Source organism: Protopterus annectens, chromosome 8.part1 (assembly GCF_019279795.1).
Source record: "Protopterus annectens isolate FY-2018-M chromosome 8.part1, PAN1.0, whole genome shotgun sequence".
Taxonomy (NCBI): domain Eukaryota; kingdom Metazoa; phylum Chordata; order Ceratodontiformes; family Protopteridae; genus Protopterus; species Protopterus annectens.
This window is the reverse complement of record NC_056742.1, coordinates 337988718-338010026: the sequence shown is the minus strand read 5'-3', so window position 1 is coordinate 338010026 and position 21309 is coordinate 337988718. Positions and strand designations below refer to the sequence as shown.

At 43.6% G+C, this 21309-nt stretch overlaps 1 protein-coding gene across 1 annotated transcript in view; it reads left to right on the top strand.

Annotated features, from left to right (window-relative positions):
• Window positions 1-21309, top strand: part of LOC122810338 (cytochrome b5-like) — a 616134-nt gene that overhangs the window by 173514 nt on the left and 421311 nt on the right. The window lies entirely within an intron of this gene.

Here is a 21309-nt window from a genome sequence, read left to right as displayed (position 1 = left end):
CTATGGAACCCGTGGATGTCTCTACCTTGGATGGGTCCGGAGCCGCTGTGCAGGCACCGGCTTCTGAGGGTGTATTCAGGCCTACTGACTTGCATATTAAATCGACGCCTCCTTCATTACTAAGGCCTAAATCTTGATCCATGTCTAAAAAAACGATGCACAGGCCACATGCTCAGGCCCCTATGCCTAAAAAACAAATGATAAAAATGGCCGAAGATCTAATAACTCTAATCTGGGGGTAGTCAACCCCCCCCCCCCCCCCAGAGACCTAGGGCTGAGCTTGATTATGAATCTTTTGATCAGGATTCTGTTTCTTCTGACTCTTCTGATGACTTGGATTTTTCTGTACCTACTTATGAGGATTCTGATGCAGAGGATTCTATTCCCTCTGCTTCCCCTCTTGAGGATTTTTTATTTTTTTTGGGGAAACCTTGCATACTTTGAGGGAGCATTTTCACTGGGAAAGCCAGGAATTTTCTGATTCAAAAAAGAGGCTTGGGGATTTCCTCCTTCTACCTCAGCATAGGCCTTTGGCTATACCTCCTGTACTAGACATTGTTGATGATGTTTTCTCGGAATCCAGTTTGGTCCCGGATTCCCTGCCTCCTGCTCCTAGTAAACCTGACAGATATATTACAGGGTTTCTGAGTCCCACAAGTTCCTTTTCAAAAATCCTGTTGCAGATCTAGAGACTATTTGTCAGGGGCCCAAGGGTGTTAAGGCTTCTACTGCCAAAAATCCTACCCCTTCTGATAGAGACTCCAGTGCGCTGGATAGATGGGGTAAAAAGGTTTATACTTCAACAACCTTGTCAATCAGAGCTTTAAACTGCCAATTTCATATGCTAAAATATTAGCAACATGTCATTGGACTGCTTAAACAGAAAATGATGTTGATTCCTGACTGTGTGGAAAATAAAGATTTACAGGACTTAATGCATTCTGCTGAACAAGTTGGAAAACATACTTTGCAATGTGATGTGGTTTTGATTCTTTAGAGGCCTGTTGCAGCACTGCTGTTACTGGGTCTGTGCTTAGAAGGCATGCTTGACTTAATTTTGCCTGATCATGTTAAAGCTAAATTGTTGGATGCTTCTTTAAATCAGGACCGCCTGTTTGGCAACAATGCTGAAGAAGTTCTTAAAAAGATGGAAGATAAAGCTAAATCTATGCAAACTGTTAAAGATTTTTTACAAGTGCAGCTTCCTAGATTTAGTAGGCACCGGCCTACTAAGAATTGGTCATTTCCAGTCCCTTCCAGGTCTTCTCAAGCTAAACCCAGACACAGCAAAAACCCCAGGTTTCAGTCCAAGGGGACTTTCAGAACTAAGCAGTGGGGGGTCTCCACTTCCAAATCTGGGTATAACAAGACTCCCCGCTATGGTAAACGGTCTCAATGACTTCCTTTTAAAATTTCCAGGCACTTATTTTCTGACCGCCCCTTTGGGGGGAATGATTGCTTTTCATGCAAAGAACTGGTAACTCAACCCAGGACAAATGGGTTTTAAATATAGTGTACCGGGGATACAGATTTCATTTCCACATGTCAACACCAAATGGGTGGCCGAACCTGCCCCCAAATCAGTGGGCAGAGGCTGAAAAACAAGTACTTTCTCTCTTAAGTATGGGGTCTATTCAACTGGTACCAGAAGAGGAAAAGGGACAAGGTTTCTACTAGAGTCTTTTCCTGGTACCCAGAAAAGACCAATCATGGCGTCCAATCCTGGACCTGTCTACTCTAAACACCTTTCTGGAGATTCCAAAATTCAAGATGCTGACTCTTCAATTATTTCCTATGCTAGGCAAAGATGCCTGGTTGGCAACACTAGATTTAAAAGAAGCATACCTGCACATACCAATCAGGGAATCTTGCAGACGATACCTACGCTTCAAAGCAGGCTACATGCATTATCAGTTCTCTGCACTGCCCTTTGGCTTGTCTACTGCACCCAGGGTATTCACAAAGTGCCTGGCTCCAGTTATTGCATTTTGCAGGCAAAAAAGTATTCAAATAAACCCATACCTGGACAATTGTCTAATTCAGGCAGAAAGCCAGGGCATACTTTTGAATCATCTGGAGTTTGTAAAAAGGGTTCTAACTTGTCTGGGGTACACCATAAATGAAAAGAAATCACAGCTGGTACCCTGTCAACTAATTACATTCCTGGGAGCAAGCTTGAATACAACTTCCCAGATGGCTTACCTCACGCCAGAAGATCAAATTCATTTGATAACTTATTTCAAACAAGTGGCCACAAAAACCCCGCTATCTGCAAGGCAAATACTGCAAGCCTTGGGGTTCGTGGCCTCCTGCATTCTTCTAATTCCATATGCAAGACTGCATATGAGGAAACTACAGTGGTATCTAAAAAGCCTATGGAGTCAACATTCTCACAGCCTAGAAACAATGATTCCTATCATACCTTGCCTACGCCTAGAGTTCCTCTGGTGGGCAGAGGCCTGCCACACAAAACAAGGGACTACCATTCACACTACCCCCTGCCGCCCAAACCCTAACAGATGCATCAGACTATGAATGGGGGGGGCTCACCTGGCAAGGAAGTACATTCAGGGCAAATGGAACCCAAGTCAAGTGCACCTACATATCAATCAAAAAGAAATGTTAGCTGTACAGAATGCTCTGACAGCCTTCAAGAACTACATTCTTCCAGGACAACTAATGGTAAAGACGGACAACACCATGTTATGTTATGTGGTACATAAGCAGGGGGGTACACTTTCCTACCCCCTCTGCAGACTAGCCATGGCATTGTGGAACACAGCCTTGAGCTACCAAGTGGAACTACAAGCTCAATTTCTGCCAGGAAAATTAAATACACTGGCAGATGGACTAAGCAGAAACCTCATGGACCCACACGAAGTGGAAACTGGAACCAAGGATTTTCAACATGTTGACAAGCGATTGGGGGAGCCCAGACATAGATCTATTTGCCTCCCCCCAGAAGTACCAATTGGACAAGTTTTGCACAAGGACTCCTCACAAGCCTGGAAAGTGGATTCTCTGACCTTCAGTTGGAAAAACCTATCAGTCTACGCCTTACCCCCGCTGCCTCTGCTCTCCAGAGTTCTACTAAAAGTCAAACCGGACAAACCAAGGATGATTTTGATTGCTCCAGACTGGCTGCGCCAACACTGGTGTACCCCCTCCTGAGCAGTGTGTCGCAGTTATCTCCATGGCACCTGCCTCAGACCTCCCTCCCTGCTGTCTCAGCAGGCGAAATAGATTCTGCACCCTCAGCTTCCAACATTGAACCTTGCAGCCTGGCTAATTACTTAAACTCACCCTTATCATCCCTCAGCAAACCTGTGACGGATATCATCTTAGAGGCAAGGAGGCCTAGTACTAGAAAATTTTATGCGATGAGCACAGCAGCGCTCAATTTACCTCAGATTTTGCAATACTTAACTGAGATGCTTCACAAGGGCCTGTCTTTTTCCTCCATTAAAATCCACGCCTCAGCCATTTCAGCTCATTATAACACAGAACCTCCCCTCTTCTCTCATCCTCTGCTCAAGCAGTACCTCAGAGGGGCCAAAATTTTGAGACCACCCAGGAGAGCTCCAACCCCTGCCTGGGACCTTAACTTTGTATTGGAGAAACTCACTCTACCTCCTTTCGAGCCAGCTGCTACTGCAGACTTAAAATGTCTGTCTTGGAAAACAGCTTTCCTTTCAGCAATCACTTCAGCTAGAAGGATATCTGAATTACAGGCCCTTATGGTAGTGGAGCCTTTCATCATCTTTCATGCGGAGAGGGTTGTCACTCGGGACCAATCCATCCTTATGCCCAAGGTGGTATCCAGTGTGGCTCTTAATCAGTCCATTCATTTGCCAACCTTCTTTCCCAATCTACAGAACAAAGGGGAACGGATTCTACATTCCTTGGATGTGCACAGACAACTTAGATTATACTTGGACAGGACTAAACCTCAAAGAAAATCTGAACAACTGCTGGTAGCATTTGCTGCAGGGGCAGAGAGGAAGGCCATTTCAGAACAAACCATTTCTAAATGGATAAGCCATTGCATTCATTTCTGCTATAAGCACCATGGAAAACCTATCCCCCCAGGGGATCAGATCTCACTCCACCAGGGCTGCATCTACTTCTGTGGCTTTTCTCAGAGGTGTTCCTACCAGAGACATCCTAGAAGCTGCTACCTGGAGTTCTGTACATACTTTCACCAAGCATTATCATTTGCCAATTTTTTCTAAATCCAGAGCTGGCTTTGCCACTGCTGCCTTGCAGGGCCTTATAGCTGGCTCTAATGCTATATAAACTCCTCCTCCCAAACCATAGCTTTGGGAATCTACCCAAATGTAATGACCGCAACAGTGAAACACGAAGAACATAGTACAGTTGTGCACACTTACCATAAATGTAGATGTTCGAGTGTATTCAGTGTTGCAGTCCTGGTTACTCTCCCTCCAGCCCCCTAACTTTTTTTGGCTATGCCTCTGCTTTCCTTTACTATGCTTAAAATCCTTTTTGCTGTATTTGCTTTTTGTTGGAGGTATACCTTTGTGTTTTTATGTTTATTTGCTCTCCTTTAGGGGGCACCTGACATCTGGGGCAAGAAAAACTGATGTAATGGCGTCGGCTGCATGTTTTATACCCCTGACGACCTGACGTCATGGAAGAAGGGACAGCAACCGACGCAGGACCCAATACTTTGTTAATCACCCTGACTGAGGGCAACCTGCAAGCAGATTGCCCAAATGTAATGACTGCAACCGTGAATACACTGTAACATCTACATTTATGGCAAGTGTACACAGCTGTACTTTCTCTTCTGTTTGCAAGATTTAGTGACTTTTTTGCTTGGGAGCAGTCAGGAACTGTATTGCAGCAAGACAGAACATATGACCTTATAGAGGATGAGATCCCCAGTTGTGTGGCTGTGTGGCTACCCCCCCCCCTCCCCATTTACTGGTCTTGAAAAAAAGGTTTATGAAGCTACCTGCAGGTTGCCAGTATCTGTTTCAACAGTCACTTAAAAGGCTCAGAAAAATATAGGATCTCTTCTGATGTGACCGGTCTCCTTTCTCATCTGCCTGCTAACCCAGCTGTGGTCTCCAATTTACCTGCTCAAATAAAACGTTCTTGCTAAATCTAATCCAATGCCCCTGATAAAGAGGGAAAATTGTTATTAGAGACCCCCTTTTGCCCCGAAGAGCTTTCTAATAATCTAGCCTTTTTATATTGTAAAATTGTCAAGGCTATATGGGAAAAATTATTTTACAGTGTACTTAGTTTGGTTTATTTTGTTGCATCCTTACATGCAGAGCAAATGTCTTGCATGAATGGAATTGTTTCTAATTTGACTGTGGTTTCAAAGTGTGCTTGGATGTGCAGATTCAGTCTCTAGAAACGTTTGTTGTATTAAGACAATATGCTTGGTTATGTAATTGGATCTGATTTAAAAGCTGAAATTTTGAGTGCACCTTTAAGTTCTGAAATGATGTTGAGCCTTCTCTTGGACAGATTCTCAAACTGGGATGTGAGGCAAATCAATGCAGGTGCTATCTAGGATATTTAAAGTACCCATGCTCTCCCCATACATGGTGTTTTCCTTCAAGGGGCAGAACAAACAAAAATCCCAGTCAGACAAAAGTCAGGGATGCAAAATTAAATGGCACGGAGGATAATTCTTCAAAACCAGACTAGAGAGGTTCCTTTTCAAAAAAGCCATCCCTTTGCAAGGGGTTGATCTGTGCAAAGTCACAGGGCAGCCCCCCCCCCCCCCGTTCTTCCTTCTCTTCCTGCTTCTCCCAGGCTCTCTCAGTCCTGCAGCCCGGCCCCAAATAGTCTCAGACAATGAGTTCAGACAGGTTTTCTATCTACTGCCTCTGAATTACTTTCTCCCTTCAGAGGAGATGTTCATCGTGTTACACTGCTGCAGTCATCACACTTATCCTGCCATCAGGCGGTTCCCCAGTCGGCCTGAGTTCCAAAGTCTTGGTCCGGCGTCGGTTGCTGTCGTCTCCTCCCTGACGTCAGTGCGACAGGGGTATACAAGATGCAGCCGACACCATTCTTTCTTGCCGCACAGTGCCCGAAACAAAAGCAGTTTGCAGGTGCCGGTCGGCCGTCTCCTGAGATTTTCATTCCGAATCCAGAACCGAAGTCTTCTACAAAGCTAAGTACCCCGTTGGGGAAACTTTTTCTTGCCTCGGACCGATGTCAGTAAAAGTTAACTGTATTTCTTGTGGGAAGCAAATACCTCATAAGGATTTCCATTCCTATTGTATCCCATGCCTAGGCCCTGACCACGACGTCACTGGTTGTCGGTTTTGTGCTAGGTTTAACAAGCGCACTATTAAACATCGGTTTGATTTTGCCCGAAATTATTTTGGTAGAAAATTCAATTATACCATGCCGTCGGAACTTCCAACGACCGGAATACACAAAAAGCTCCGACAAGGATAGGCTTCCGAGGCCCAACACTGACGATGAAGCCTCTTCTAGGCCATTCGCCGGTTCTCCGGTTTTCAGCGAGGTGCCTTTGCAGCCCCTGACGACCGCTTCTGTAGAACCACAAGCCGCCTCTGACTCCCACGTGGAGACGGCTGGGCTTTCGGACGCGCAAGTTCTTCAGTCTACTGAGACTAACCTTTCAGAGGGATCCGGAGTAGCTGAGCAACCCACAGCTACAGAGGGGGTCTTCAGACCTACTCAGTTAAGCATTAAACCCTCAGCTAAGTTTAAGCCTCCTTTAAAGTCAAAGAAACAAATACAGCATTCTCCAGGATAGGCCTCCATGCCTAAGAAACAAATGCTTAAAATTGCCGAAGACCTAATCACTCTGATCAGGGGGTCCCATCCCCCTTCTGATAAAAGTCCTAGACAGGATGCAGATTATGACTCATCCGACCAGGTGTCCATCTCTTCTGATTCATCCTCAGACCTAGGTTACTCTTTACCCCCTTATGAGGATTCTGATGCTGAGGAATCAATTCCATCAGCCTTACCGCCTGAGGACTACTCCTTTGGGGAAACCCTACATGAGGGAGCATTTCCATTGGGAAGGCCAGGATTACTCAGAATCCAAGAAAAGGCTCCGAGACTTCCTTTTATTACCTCAACACAGACCCCTTGCTATTCTACTAGGGTTAGATATTGTGGAAGATGTGTACACTGAATCCAGCTTAAATCCTGATTCCTTACCTCCAGCCCCTGTTAAACCTGACAGATACTACAGAGTCCCTGACTCGCATAAATTTCTGTATAAAAGCCCTGTAGCTGACCCTGAAACTATTTCTCAGGGACCCAAAGGAGTTAAGGCCTCATCAGCCAAGAATCCAGTTCCCTCTGACAGAGATGACAGATTCCAGAGCATTAGACAGATGGGGAAAGAAAGTATATATGTCTGCAACTTTAGCAATGAGAGCCTTAAATTGCCAGTTTCACATGCTAACATATCAGTAATTTTTACTCTCTCAGATCCTCCTAATTTTACAGAAATGCAGGATTTATTGCATGCAGCTGAACAAGTGGGAAAGCATACTTTGCAATGTGGTTTTGATTCTCTAGAGGCCTCCTGCAGAGCAGCAGTTACAGGCTCTGTCATTAGAAGACATGCTTGGTTAAAAGAACACGTTACCAGATCATGTTAGCAAAATTATTGGATGCACCTTTGCAGCAGGATGTGTTGTTTGGAGTTAAGGCAGAAGAGGTATTAAAGAAAATGGAGGATAAGGCAAAATCTATGCAAACGGTGAAGGATTTCTTACAGGTTCAGCCTCCTAGATTTAGCAGAAATTGGCCAACTAAGAATTGGTCTTATCCAATTACAGACGGACCTCAAAGGGGAAGATACAGACATCCAAGAGGTAGAGGTCACACACAAGGTCTTTACACGCCTCGACAATGGGTTACATCAGGCCAGAAAGAAGGGGAAGACAGACCCCAACCATATAAAAAGCAGCTCCAATGACTTCCCACTACAGCTGCCAAACAAATCCTTCTTGGCAACCCCTTGGGAGGAAAACTGTCACTCTTCTACCACAATTGGCAAATGATCACCAAAGACAAATGGGTTCTCAACATTGTATTTCAAGGTTACAGGTTCCACTTTCACAATCTGCCAAGGTTAAAAGGAATGCCAAATCTGCCACCAAATCAATGGGCAGAGGCTCAAAAACAAATCACAGCACTCCTGGATATGAGAGCTATTCAAAACGTACCATCACAGGAGCAAAAGACTCTTTCTGGTACCCAGAAAAGACAAAGCCTGGAGGCCCATTCTGGATCTTTCATCTCTAAACACTTACCTGGATGTTCCGAAATTCAAAATGTTGACATTACAGCAGCTTCTTCCCATGCTGGGCAAGAAAGCTTGACTTGTGACTTTGGACCTCAAAGAGGCATACCTGCATGTCCCTATCAGACAAAATTGCAGAAGATACCTCAGATTCATAGCAGGTTCAATGCACTACCAATTCTCTGCACTGCCCTTTGGCTTATCTACTGCACCTAGGGTCTTCACAAAGTGCCTGGCACCAGTAATTGCATTTTGCAGACAGAAAGGAATTCAAATTTAACCCGTACCTGGACGACTGCCTGATTAAAGCAGAGAGCAAAGATATTCTTCTAAAGCATCTGGCGTTTGTAAAACAGTTAAGTTGCCTGGGGTACACAGTAAACGAAAAGAAATCAAAACTAGTGCTGTCACAAGAGATTATATTCTTGGGTGCCAGCTTGAACACAACGGCCCAGATGGCTTATCTCACGCCAGACAAACAAGGACAACTGACTCAATATTTTCAGTTGATGGCAACAAAGACCTAACTCCCTGCAAGAAAAATTCTGCAGTCCTTTGGTTACATAGCATCCTGCAAACTAATTCCATATGCCAGACTGCATATGAGGAAACTACAATGGTACCTAAAGAATGTATGGTCTCAACACTGTCAAAGTTTGGAAACAGTTATACCACTAATCCCTTGCCTTCAACAGGAGTTTCAGTGGTGGGCTCAAGCTTGTCACCTCAACAAGGGACAGCCTTTCACACAACCCACAGCCAGGCAAACACTGACAACAGATGCATTCCCAGTGCCTTGGGAGCACACATAGCAGGCAAATGTATTCAGGACATGTGGCCCGCAGAACAAAGGCATCTTCACATCAATCAAAAAGAGATGCTAGCTGTATAAAATGTGCTTATAGCTTTCAAGGACCTGCTACATCCAGGACAACTACTACTAAAGGCAGACAACACCACAGTTAAGTGGTACATAAACAAGCAAGGGGGCACTTGCTCCTACCCCCTATGCAGACAAGCTATGACCCTGTGGAACACAGCTATAAACCTTCAAGTTCATCTGCAAGCACAATTCCTGCCAGGAGAGAAAAACATACGGGCAGACGACTTGAGCCGAAACATCATGGATCCCCATGAATGGGAGTTTGAATCCACAAATATTCAGAATGATAACACAGAAATGGTGGAGCCCGGACATAGATCTGTTTGCATCCCCAATAAACTGCCAGCTACAAAAATTCTGGACAATGCGTTACCATCCACAAGCATGGAAAGTGGATGCCCTCTCATTCAGCTGGGACAACCTACAAGTATACGCTTTCCCACCGCTACCTCTCCTGCCAAAGGTACTCATAAAAGCCAGGCAGGAAGAGCGATAGATGATCCTGATTGCACCAGACTGGCCACGTCAGCACTGGTACCCAATCTTAAGGAGCTTAGCACAAGAACCACCCTGGATTTTGCCTCAAATCCCACATCTGCTGACTCAGCACAACAAACAAATACTACGTAGCCAGCTAAAGACCTTAAACCTAGCTGCATGGAAGATTCCTTAGTAAAGCAAGCAATGCCTCTCTCCAAAGCTGTTATGGATGTCATTCTAGAGGCCAGAAGGCCTAGTACCAGGAAAGCCTATTCGGATAAATGGAAGAGATTCTGTGCCTGGAACCAAGCTCACAGCCTTGACCCTCTTGTCCCAAACATTCCTCAGATACTACAATACTTAACTGAGATGCTGGACAAAGGACTCTCCTTCTCATCCATCAAGATCCACACCTCTGCCGTCTCTGCTCATTACAACACGGATCCACCAATTTTCTCTAATCCTCTGTTAAAACAGTACCTCAGAGGGGCAAAAAACATAAGACTGCCCCGTAGAGCACCTACTCCAACTTGGGACCTCAACTTTGTTTTGGAGAAGCTAACTTTACCTCCTTTTAAGCCAGCCAACACAGCAGAATTAAAATATATCCCTTGGAAAACTGCTCTGCTCCTGGCAATAACATCAGCACGAAGAGTTTCAGAATTACAGGCACTAATGGCAGTGGAACCTCTCCTCATTTTCCACCAGGACAGGGTGTCTTTAAGAACTAACCCTACTTTTATGCCAAAGGTGGTATCCAGTGTGGCTCTAAACCAAACTATTCACCTGCCAACTTTTTATCCTAAACCACAGAATAAAGGGGAGAGACTACTGCACTCTTTGGACATTCACAGGCAGTTACGCTTCTACTTGGACAAAACCAAAGCTTTCAGAAAATCTGAGCAATTATTGGTAGCATATGCTGCAGAAGCACAGGGAAAAGCCATTTCAAAATGGCTAGGACATTGTATACGTTTCTGCTACACATACCAGGGAAAACCTGTACCTAGCAGCATTAGATCTCACTCCACCAGGGGGGCAATAGCCACTTCAACTGTCTACCTCAGGGGAGTACCTACCAAGGATATTTTGGAAGCAGCAACTTGGAGTTCTGTACATACCTTCACCAAGCATTACCATCTGCCTCTATATTCTAAATCCAGAGCTGGCTTCGCCACTGCAGTGCTGCAGGGCCTTATAGCCACCCCTAATGCCTTATAGAACCAGCCACCCTTCCTTAGCTTTGGGATTCTACCCAAGTGTAATGACTGCAGCAGTGTAACACGATGAACATAGTACAGTTTTGTACCTACCATAAATGTAGATGTTCGAGTGTATACACTGCTGCAGTCCAGGTTACCCTCCCTCCTTCCCCTCTTACTGGCTGGTATGTACCTATGTCTTCTACCCTTACTACCTACGGGGAGTATTTGCTGGTAACTGTAAGTTGTTTTTTGCTTTTATTCTGTATGTTTTATTAGCAATTGGAATTGCCTACCTATTTAGAGACTCCTGACATCTGGGGCAAGAAAAACTGAAGAAAATGGCGTCGGCTGCATCTTATATACCCCTGTCACACTGACGTCAGGGAGGAGGCGACAGCAACCGACGCCGGACCAAGACTTTGGAACTCAGGCCGACTGGGGAACCGCCTGACGGCAGGATAACCCAAGTGTAATGACTGCAGCAGTGTATACACTCTAACATCTACATTTATGGTAGGTACAAAACTGTACTTTCACCCACACCCACCAGAGAGAGCGGTTTCCTCCAGTACTCTCTAACATGATAGAAGCAAAGATCATAAAACCAGAGCCTGCGATGCACAAAAGCAGAGGATTGTACTTCAGAATCTTTTTGGTACCAAAAAAGGAGCAGTCCTGGAGACCCGTCCTAAATTCGTCCTTTCTAAACTTCTTTGTGAAAGTCTAGAAATTAAAAATTCTCACCTTAAATAGTTGTTCCTCGTGTTGCTTCCAGAAAACTGTTAATGGTGACTAGATCTTGATGATGCTTATCATGTTACTATTGCTCACAGTTTTAGGATGTCTTTAGGTGTGGCTGTGTCTGGCTTATATTGTCAATTTTCTGCATTACTGTGGGTTGTCTGTGTGTGGAGTTTGTCTTCAGTGGTTACCTACTGAAGAACCTTAGTCATCCACAGTTTTTCTTACTTGGATGACTTGCTGATCTGTGCAGATGTGTCCAGGTGCTTGGAGTTGTTAGAAAAAGTTGCATCCCTCATTTCTCTCCTGGGCTTCACACTGAGCCTTCCGAAGTCCTCCTTCACACCCTCTTAATAAATTGTTTTACTGTTGTTGGATAGATGACAGTAAAAAGGATGGCTTCCTGCCAGACTTATCAGGGCATTTTCTTCAATTTCACTCTTCTAGACATGGCCTCAGCAAGAGAGTTCTTCAGAATTCTAGGCCTCCATGACATTGGTGAACCTCATGATAACACTAACCAGACTACTTTAGAAAAATTCAAAGGCACTTGAGAATTGTTGAATCTAATGTCTTTTATCTGATTTCCATGTACAGTTACTGGATTCTGTGAAAAGGAACTACAGCAGATCGACTTTCTCTGAATCCAGGACTCTCTCTCCAGACCAAAGTCCAATCTGTATAGATGGACTCTTCAGATTTTGCATGGGGGAATATTGTCCATGAGAGTTAAAGGCTTGTGAGTCCTTGGCACATGCCAATACACCTTTTTTAAACTTAAAAGATGTTGGCAATGATTCATGCCTTAAAGGTTCCTCACCGCTTGTGGGCTGAGTTCTCTTTTTTAGTGGTCGCAGACAACACTACTGTGATGGGGTAACTGAGCGAGAAGAGGGATACAAGGTCATACCCTCTTTGCCAGTTGGCAATGATGTCCTGGGAGCTGTTTCTATACCATTCTCTGACTCTTCTGTTTTGTGTATTCAGTCAGAGCAAAACAGCGTGGCTGATGAACTAAGCAAATCTTGGACAGGCCCTCAAGTGGGAGCTCCATGTACAGGTCCTTCAGGACTTGATCCCCATGTAGACCTGTTAGCCTCTCTTCAAAACAGCTGAAAAAGAAATTCTGTTCAAGACATCTTTGCAGTCATGCTTGGAAGATGCACATAATCATTCCCATGGTAGAGTGTGTTCCTGTTTATATTTCCACCCTTTCCAATAATTCCCAAGGTACTTCTAAAGATTTAGAAAGAATTACAAAGAGTATTGTGGTAACCTATTTTTGGCTCAGGCAAAGTTGGTTCCTACTTTTTAATGGAACTGGCCAAGGCAATTACCACAAGGTTTCTCACAGACTGGATCTGCTCACACAGCATCAGTGGCGAGTGGTGCATCCCAAATAGCTACTGCAACTGACAGCCTGTATGCTTCTGTTTAGATACCTTGTACTTGCTTGATGTTCATCGTGTTTCACTGTTGCAGTCATTACTCTTGGGTTATCATGCTGGCAGGCTACCCGCAGTCTGCCAGAATTCCAAAGTTTAGGTCCGGCGTCGGTTGCTGTCGCCTCTTCCCTGACGTCAGTGCGCCAGGGGTATAAAAGATGCAGCTGATGCCATTTTCTCCAGTCTTTCTTAACGCTTGGTGCCCGAAGCAAAAGCAGTTCGCAAGTGCCGGTCGGCCGACTCCTGAGATTTTCACAGACTAATTTCAGATTCGAAGTCTTCATTAAAGCTAAGTACTCCGTTGGGGAAACTTTTTTTCTTGCTCCAGACTGATGTCAGAAAAAGTTAATTGTATTTCTTGTGGGAAGCAAATACCTCATAAGGATTTTCATTCTTACTGTATTCCTTGCCTAGGCCTTGATCATAACGTTACTAGCTGTCAGTTTTGTGATAGATTCAACCAACGCACTATTAAGCATCGGTTTGATTTTGCTTTTCATTACTTTGGCCGAAAATTCAATTATATAATGCCGTCGGAACAGCCGACGACCGGAGTTTCTAAAAAACGCAAGGAAAAAGAGAAGGACAGGCATCCGCGATCCAGAACCGACGACGAGGCTTCCGCTAAGCCAGTCGCCGGTTCTCAGTGAGGCGCTTTTGCAGCCCCTGACGCCCACTACCTCAGAGCCACAGGCCGCTGACTACTCCCACGTGGAACCAGCTAGGCCTCTGGATACTCAAGGTATTGGACACTCTGAAATCATTCCCTCAGATGGGTCCGGAGTCTCTGAGCAGGCATCGGCTTCTGAGGGTGTTTTCAGACCTACACAGCTATATGTAAAGCTTACTTCAGCTTCTAAAAGCAAAGACTAAAGCAGCTTTAAAGACAAAGAAACAAGTACAGCATTCTCCAGGACAAACTTCCATGCCTAAGAAACAGATGCTCAAAATGGCTGAAGACCTTATTACCTTGATCAGGGGTTCCCATCCCCCTCCGGATAAGAGGCCTAGGCAAGAGACAGACTATGACTCTTCAGATCAGGTTTCCATTTCCTCTGAATCCTCTTCTGTACAGGAATACTCTCTTCCTCCCTATGAGGATTCTGATGCTGAAGAATCCATTCCTTCAGCCTCTCCTCCTAAGGATTATTCTTTTGGGGGAACCCTGCATACCATGAGAGAGCACTTCCACTGGGAGAGCCAAGATTACTCAGAATCAAAGAAAAGGCTTAAGAGATTTACTTTTACTTCCTCAGCACAGGCCTCTTGCTATTCCCCCTGTGCTAGACATTGTAGAAGATGTATTTTCAGAGTCCGGCCTATCTCCAGACTCCTTACCTCCAGCTCCTGTTAAACCAGACAGATACTACAGGGTTCCAGATTCACATAAATTTCTTTATAAAAACCCTGCTGCTGACCCAGAAACCTTCTCAGGGTCCGAAAGGGGTTAAGGCCGCTACTGTAAAAAAACTATCCCTTCTGACAGGGATTCAAGGGCACTAGACAGATGGGGGCAAAAAGGTTTACACTTCTGCTACTTTGGCTGTGAGGGCTCTAAATTGTCAATGTCATATGATTAAATATCAGCAATACTTAATGCCACTTTTAAAAAAGAAAATGTTGGACAATTCTGATTGTACAGAAAATAAGGAAATGCAGGATTTATTGCATGCAACTGAACAAGTGGGAAAGCATACTTTGCAATGTGGTTTTGATTCTCTGGAGGCCTCCTGCAGGGCCGCAGTTACGTGTTCTGTCATTAGGAGGCATGCTTGGTTAAAGGAACAAAATCTGCCTGATCATGTTAAAGCAAAATTATTAGATGCTCCATTACAGCATGATACTTTATTTGGTGTTAAAGCAGAGGAGGTTTTGAAGAAAATGGAGGACAAAGCGAAATCTATGCAAACAGTAAAGGACTTTTCACAGATTCAGCCACCAAGATTTAGCAGGAACTGGCCTACAAAGAATTGGTCCTTTTCAGTGTCGAACAGGCCACAAAGAGGCAGATATAGATGTCCCAGAGGCAGATCCCAGCCCCAGGGCTCATGCAAGCCTAAACAGTGGGGCACTTCTACCTCCAAAAGTGGAGAAGACAAAGCACAGCCATACAGGAAACAGTCCCAATGACTTGCCTCTGCCAGCACCAAGCACTTATCTTCTTGCAGACCCCTTAGGGGGGAAAACTAGCACTTTTCTTTCAAAATTGGCAAATGATCACCCAGGACAAATGGGTATTGAATATAGTGTCCCAGGGCTACAGGTTCCACTTTCACACCTGCCAAAGGCAAGAGGTATGCCAAACCTGTCTCACAATCAATGGGCAGAGGCACAAAAACAACTTTCATCCCTTATGAACATGAGGGCCATTCAGCAAGTCCCACAGCAAGAGCAGGGACAAGGATTTTACTCGAGACTTTTCTTGGTATCCAGAAAGGACAAAGCCTGGAGACCAATACTGGACCTGTCTTTTCTAAACACATTTTTGGACGTTCCAAAATTCAAAATGTTAAGTCTGCAGCAGCTTCTGCCCATGCTGGGCAAGAAGGCCTGGCTTGTAACTTTGGACCTAAAAGAGGCATACCTGCATATCCCAATCAGACAATCTTGCAGAAGATACCTCAGATTCATAGCTGGTTCAATGCACTACCAATTCTCTGCACTGCCCTTTGGCTTATCTACTGTGCCCAGGGTCTTTACAAAATGCCTGGCACCAGTAATTGCATTTTGTAGACAAAGAGTAATTCAAATATATCCTTACGTGGATGACTGCCTTATACAAGCAGAGAACAAGGACACTCTACTAAAGCATCTGGCGTTCGTAAAAAGATTATTAATTTGCCTAGGGTACACAGTAAACGAAAAGAAATTATAACTAGTACCCTCGCAAGAGATAGTATTCCTGAGTGCAAGCCTAAATACAATTGCCCAGATGGCTCATCTCACGCCAGACAAACAAAGGCAACTAACTTTTTACTTCAAAATGTTGGCAACAAAGACCCAGTTATCTGCAAGAAAAATTCTGCAGGCTTTGGGCTTCATGGCATCCTGCATTCTGCTAATTCCATATGCCAGACTGCATATGAGGAAACTTCAATGGTACCTAGAAAGTGTCTGGACTAAACATTGTCAAAGCCTGGCAGCAGTAATTACCTTCATTCCTTGCCTGCAACAGGAGTTTCAATGGTGGGCACATGCCTGTCACCTCAACAAGGGTCAGACATTCACTCTACACACAGCCAGGCAGTCAATAACAACAGATGCATCAGATTATGCTTGGGGAGCGCACATGACAGGAAAATGTATTCAGGGCACATGGTCCACAAGCCAAATGCATCTACATATCAATCAAAAAGAGATGCTAGCTGTTCAGAATGCCCTGACAGCTTTCAAGGATCTACTCCATCCAGGACAACTATTGATAAAGATGGACAATACTACAGTCATGTGGTACATAAACAAGCAGGGAGGCACACATTCCTACCCCCTATGCAGACAGGCCATGACTTTGTGGGACACAGCATTGACTTATCAAGTACACCTGCAAGCACAATTCCTGCCAGGAAAGAACAATAGTCTGGCAGACGAACTAAGCAGAAACCTTACGGATCCCCACGAGTGGAAACTGGATCCACAAGTCTTCAGCATGATAATAAAGGAATGGGGATGCCCAGACAAAGATCTATTTGCCTCCCCTCACAACTGCCAACTACAGAAATTCTGCACAAGGACTTATCACAAGCAAGCATGGAAAGTGGATGCTCTGTCATTCAGCTGGAAAACTCAACAGTATATGCCTTTCCTCCTCTGCATCTCCTCCCCAAGGTACTCCTAAAGGTCAGACAAGAGAAGCCAAGAATGATTCTGATTGCCCCAGACTGGCCACGCCAGCACTGGTACCCAATCCTAAAAGCTTGTCTCAAGGCCCAGCCTGGATATTGCCTCTAATTCCTCACTTACTGACCCAGCAAAACAATCAGATTCTGCACAGCCAACTCAGGACCCTAAATCTGGCAGCATGGCGGATAATGTAACCATTCAAAACACTCCTCTCTCTAAAGCAGTGATGGATGTTATTTTGGAGGCCAGGAGGCCCCAGTACCAGAAAATCTTCTGCAGAAAAATGGAAAAGATTCTGTGCTTCCAACCAGGCACAAGGAATTGACACATCTGTACCAAATATTCCTCAGATTTTACAATACCTAGCTGAGATGCTGGACAAAGGCCTATCCTTTTCATCAATTAAAATTCATGCCTCTGCCATTTCAGCTCATTACAATACGGAACCTCCTATTTTTTCCCATCCATTGCTAAGGCAGTACCTCAGAGGGGCCAAAAACATAAGACCTCCAAGGAGAGCCCCAATACCTGCATGGGATCTCATTTATGTCTTGGAAAAACTCACACTACTGCCTTTTGAGCCAGCCAATACAGCTGATATAAAGTTTTTATCTTGGAAAACAGCTCTGCTCCTAGCAATAACCTCTGCAAGACGAGTTTCAGAGTTACAGGCACTCATGGCTGTGGAACCTTTCATCATTTTCCATCCAGAAAGGGTTTCTCTAAGGACGAACCCAACATTTATGCCTAAAGTATTGTCAAGTGTGGCCCTTAACCAAACCATTCATTTGCCTACCTTTTATCTAAACCCACAGAATAAGGGTGAGAGACTTCTGCATTCCTTGGACATACACAGACAACTACGCTTCTACTTGGACAAAACTAAAGCTTTCAGAAAAACTGAGCAACTTTTAGTGGCATATGCTGCAGGATCTCAAGGAAAGCCTGTCTCAAAACAGACTATTTCAAAATGGATAGGCCACTGCATTCGTTTCTGCTACTCACAACATGGCAAATCAGTGCCCAAGGGCATTAGGCCTCATTCTACCAGGGCAGCAGCCACTTCAGCCGCCTTTCTCAGAGGAGTACTGACAAAAGACATTTTAGAGGCTGCAACTTGGAGTTCAGTGCACACTTTTACAAAGCACTACCATTTACCTCTCTACTGGAATGAAAGTACTCTACAGCTTTGTTGAGAGGTAGTTGTTTGAGGGAGCCAGTTACAGCAACGTAGTGCTTTGTTAGTCACTGGCTCTGAAGTGTCTTTTATTACGTATTGTTTTGAGTAGAGGTAGGTGTTGGGTCTTGCCCCTAATAAGATAGGTGGGTTGATGGTCACTTAGACTGTGAGGAAAACAGCCAGATTGATGAACAGAAGTGGGGTGTGATACCAGAATCCAATCCAAAATGGATTGGCGTTTGGTTCTTTTGTCAGTCCTAGTGGGGGTAGTGATTATTTGTGAGAACCCATAAAGGTTCATATGTTCTGAGGGAAGGTCATTGGAGCAGTTGTTCCAGTCTATGTTAGTCACCTAACAGTATTGTGTCGTAAGGGAGGGAGAGTGAGAACCAATTTAACATGTTTTCCATTAATTATGGGAATGTTGTTACCTGGGGGTAGATAGGCACCTGCAATGATTATTCGTTTGTGTTTAGTAGTGAATAAAACAGTGATCAGGATACACCACGAGAAGTCCGTTTGTAAGAAAAAAACTTCTTTATTCCATGACAAAAAGAGAGATAAGCGCTTTCGCGTGCTTAATGCACGCTTCTTCAGATCTACTACTATCATTTTGTTACATCCCTTTTATATAATAAAAAGCAGGCATTTAATTCAATGCAATAATCAGCGCATAATCACCTAATTGACTAAGTAATCGAGTTAATCAAGTGATTGAAGACACATCATAAATAAAAACTTACTAAGTCATCAGTGCAACATTTAAAGTGCAGCATTTAAAGTGTTTAAAAACATAATATATCTTTCTTATTCATTTCCTTCAGAATGAATCCTCGTAGGCAGAATACGTATCTAAAATACACTTATTCACAATTCTACTGCCTTCCCGACGCAGCGGTGCATCTGAAGGATTACTAAAAACATCAAGTAATGAAAGCACACAATTGTGTATGAAACATATAATATATGTGCAGCATACTTGAAAATATATATAGCTATGACTGTAAAAAATGTCACGCTATTGTCCTGGGTCATATGATTTAGTAAGACAAAGCACAATGTTATAGTGACGCTGTGCGTCCAACTAACTTCCTCATACCTTAGTAACTGAATAACTAAATTCATTATAAACGTAAAGACGCAACGGTATTATTTACATTGCGTCTTATTAAACAATCAAAATTATATTCTTAGTTTCATAGATAACAACTTGTAATCATATTCCATTAAGAATTCATACTGATTTATAACAAAGTATATGGACATAGTAATATGAAAACTACATAACTATGAAACTAAAATTATCACATATAAAACTTATGCCATAACTTATAATGAATACATTATATAAACTAAATAACTATATAAAATAAATTAACCATACTGTATTTCAACCTACCTACTAAGTGAACAGTAAAAATGAGACAAAACGAAACATTGTCTGTGGTGTATTATGAAATGGTAGTATATAGTCAAAAAAACATATTGATATTTAAATTACCTACTTATCAAGCAATAAATATATAACAAACTAAAATGCTAACTATGATATATATATAAACATTTACCTAAGTCTTATACATTTTAATATCAAAGTCCAGAAACCATTAACAATGCTAAAAAACTTATTGATCTGATTTAATAAATTAATCACCTGTCTATCTGAAAATAAAATTAATCAAGCTTCATCTAGCTTGATAATGTTCAGTAGTCCTAAACATCAATCCAGATTTCATTTCTGTTGCGTGTGTTTTATTTGTGTTTAGTTTGAATTTGACTAGGATAAGTTCTATGTTGTTGATTTCGTCATTGTCATCTATTATGGCCCCCAGTTTGCAGTCAACTGCGAACTTTGTCAGCCATAATCCCCCCGTGTTAGCCTGTTAACTCAGAGAAGTATATACCGAACAAGAGAGGTCCCAGAACTGAGCCCTGTGGGACGCCACTTGTAACTGGTTTGGATTCTGACCATGAGGGTTCTATCTCTGAGCCAGTTTGCAACCCATCTTGTGATGTAGGGGTTGATATTTAAGCTGGTAAGCTTATTTATGATGCCTGAGTAGGGTATTGTGTAGAAGGCTTTTGCGAGGTCCAGGTAGGCTGTGTGGACTACCTTGCTCTCATCTATGGCTTTGGTAACTGTTTCAAAGAAATCAACTAGGTTTAAGAGGCAAGATCTGCCCTTAACAAAGCCGAATTGGGTAGGGTCCAGTGTCTTTATTTATGAGTTCCATGATAATACGCTCCATAGCTTTACAGACCAGACTAGTCAGGCTTATGGGGCGATAGTTTCCGGGGTCTGTTGTGGCACCACCTTTGTGGAGTGGGACCATTGTAGCTGTATGCCATTCTTTGGGTACATATCCTGTAGTAAGGCTAAGTTTGAACAGTGACTTAATGTGAGGGTTCAGTTCTTCTTGGAGCTCGTGTAAGACACAGCCTGGGACACAGTCCGGTCCCATAGATGCTGTGTTTTTTGCTTTGGAGAGGGTAGCTTTCACCTGTGCATCTGGGATGTCAGGGAGGTTACATTCAGTTGGGATAGGCATTTGCTCCTTTGGGGGGGAAGGGGAGAGAAGTTTGCACTGAATCTGTCTGCCAGGATTTTGGCTATGTCTGTAGGTTCGGTATATTTTGTACCGTTATGCAACAATTCAGAGCATATCTGGGAGTTTCCGCACATGTTTCTGACATAACTAAAGAAGGCCTTGTGATTATCTTTAGTGTCTAGGGCAATTTTTATTTCGAAACTGGCCTTTGATGATTTTATGAGGGATCGAAGTTTCTTGCTAATACTGATCAGAGATCCTTTCCCTTTTTGGGATTTTGCTCTGTCATGTAGTAGCTTCCTCCTCCTGTTGTATAGCTTATTTATGGCCGGGGTCCACCAGACCAGTCTCCTGTTTTTGGAGGAGTGAGTCTTTGTTTTATTTGGGATAGCATGATCCATGAATTCCTGCAGGTGCTCATAAAATGCATTTGTAAAGGATTCTGCGGATTGGGCTGTATTATCCTCTGGCCCAGGGGCTTTGAAGGATTCCACCTCAGTCTTGAGAAGTGCAAAGTTGGCTTTGGAGAAATTCTTTACAGTGATTTCCTTGGCTGGGGGTGGGGACGGGATATGGATGTCCAGGGAAATTTGTTTATGGTTTGATCTTATCAATGAGGGGTTTACCTCTGGTGTGGAACATAGAGTCCCCATGTTGGTGATGACTAGGTCCAATATGTTGCTCCCTCTTGTGGGAGTGGTGACC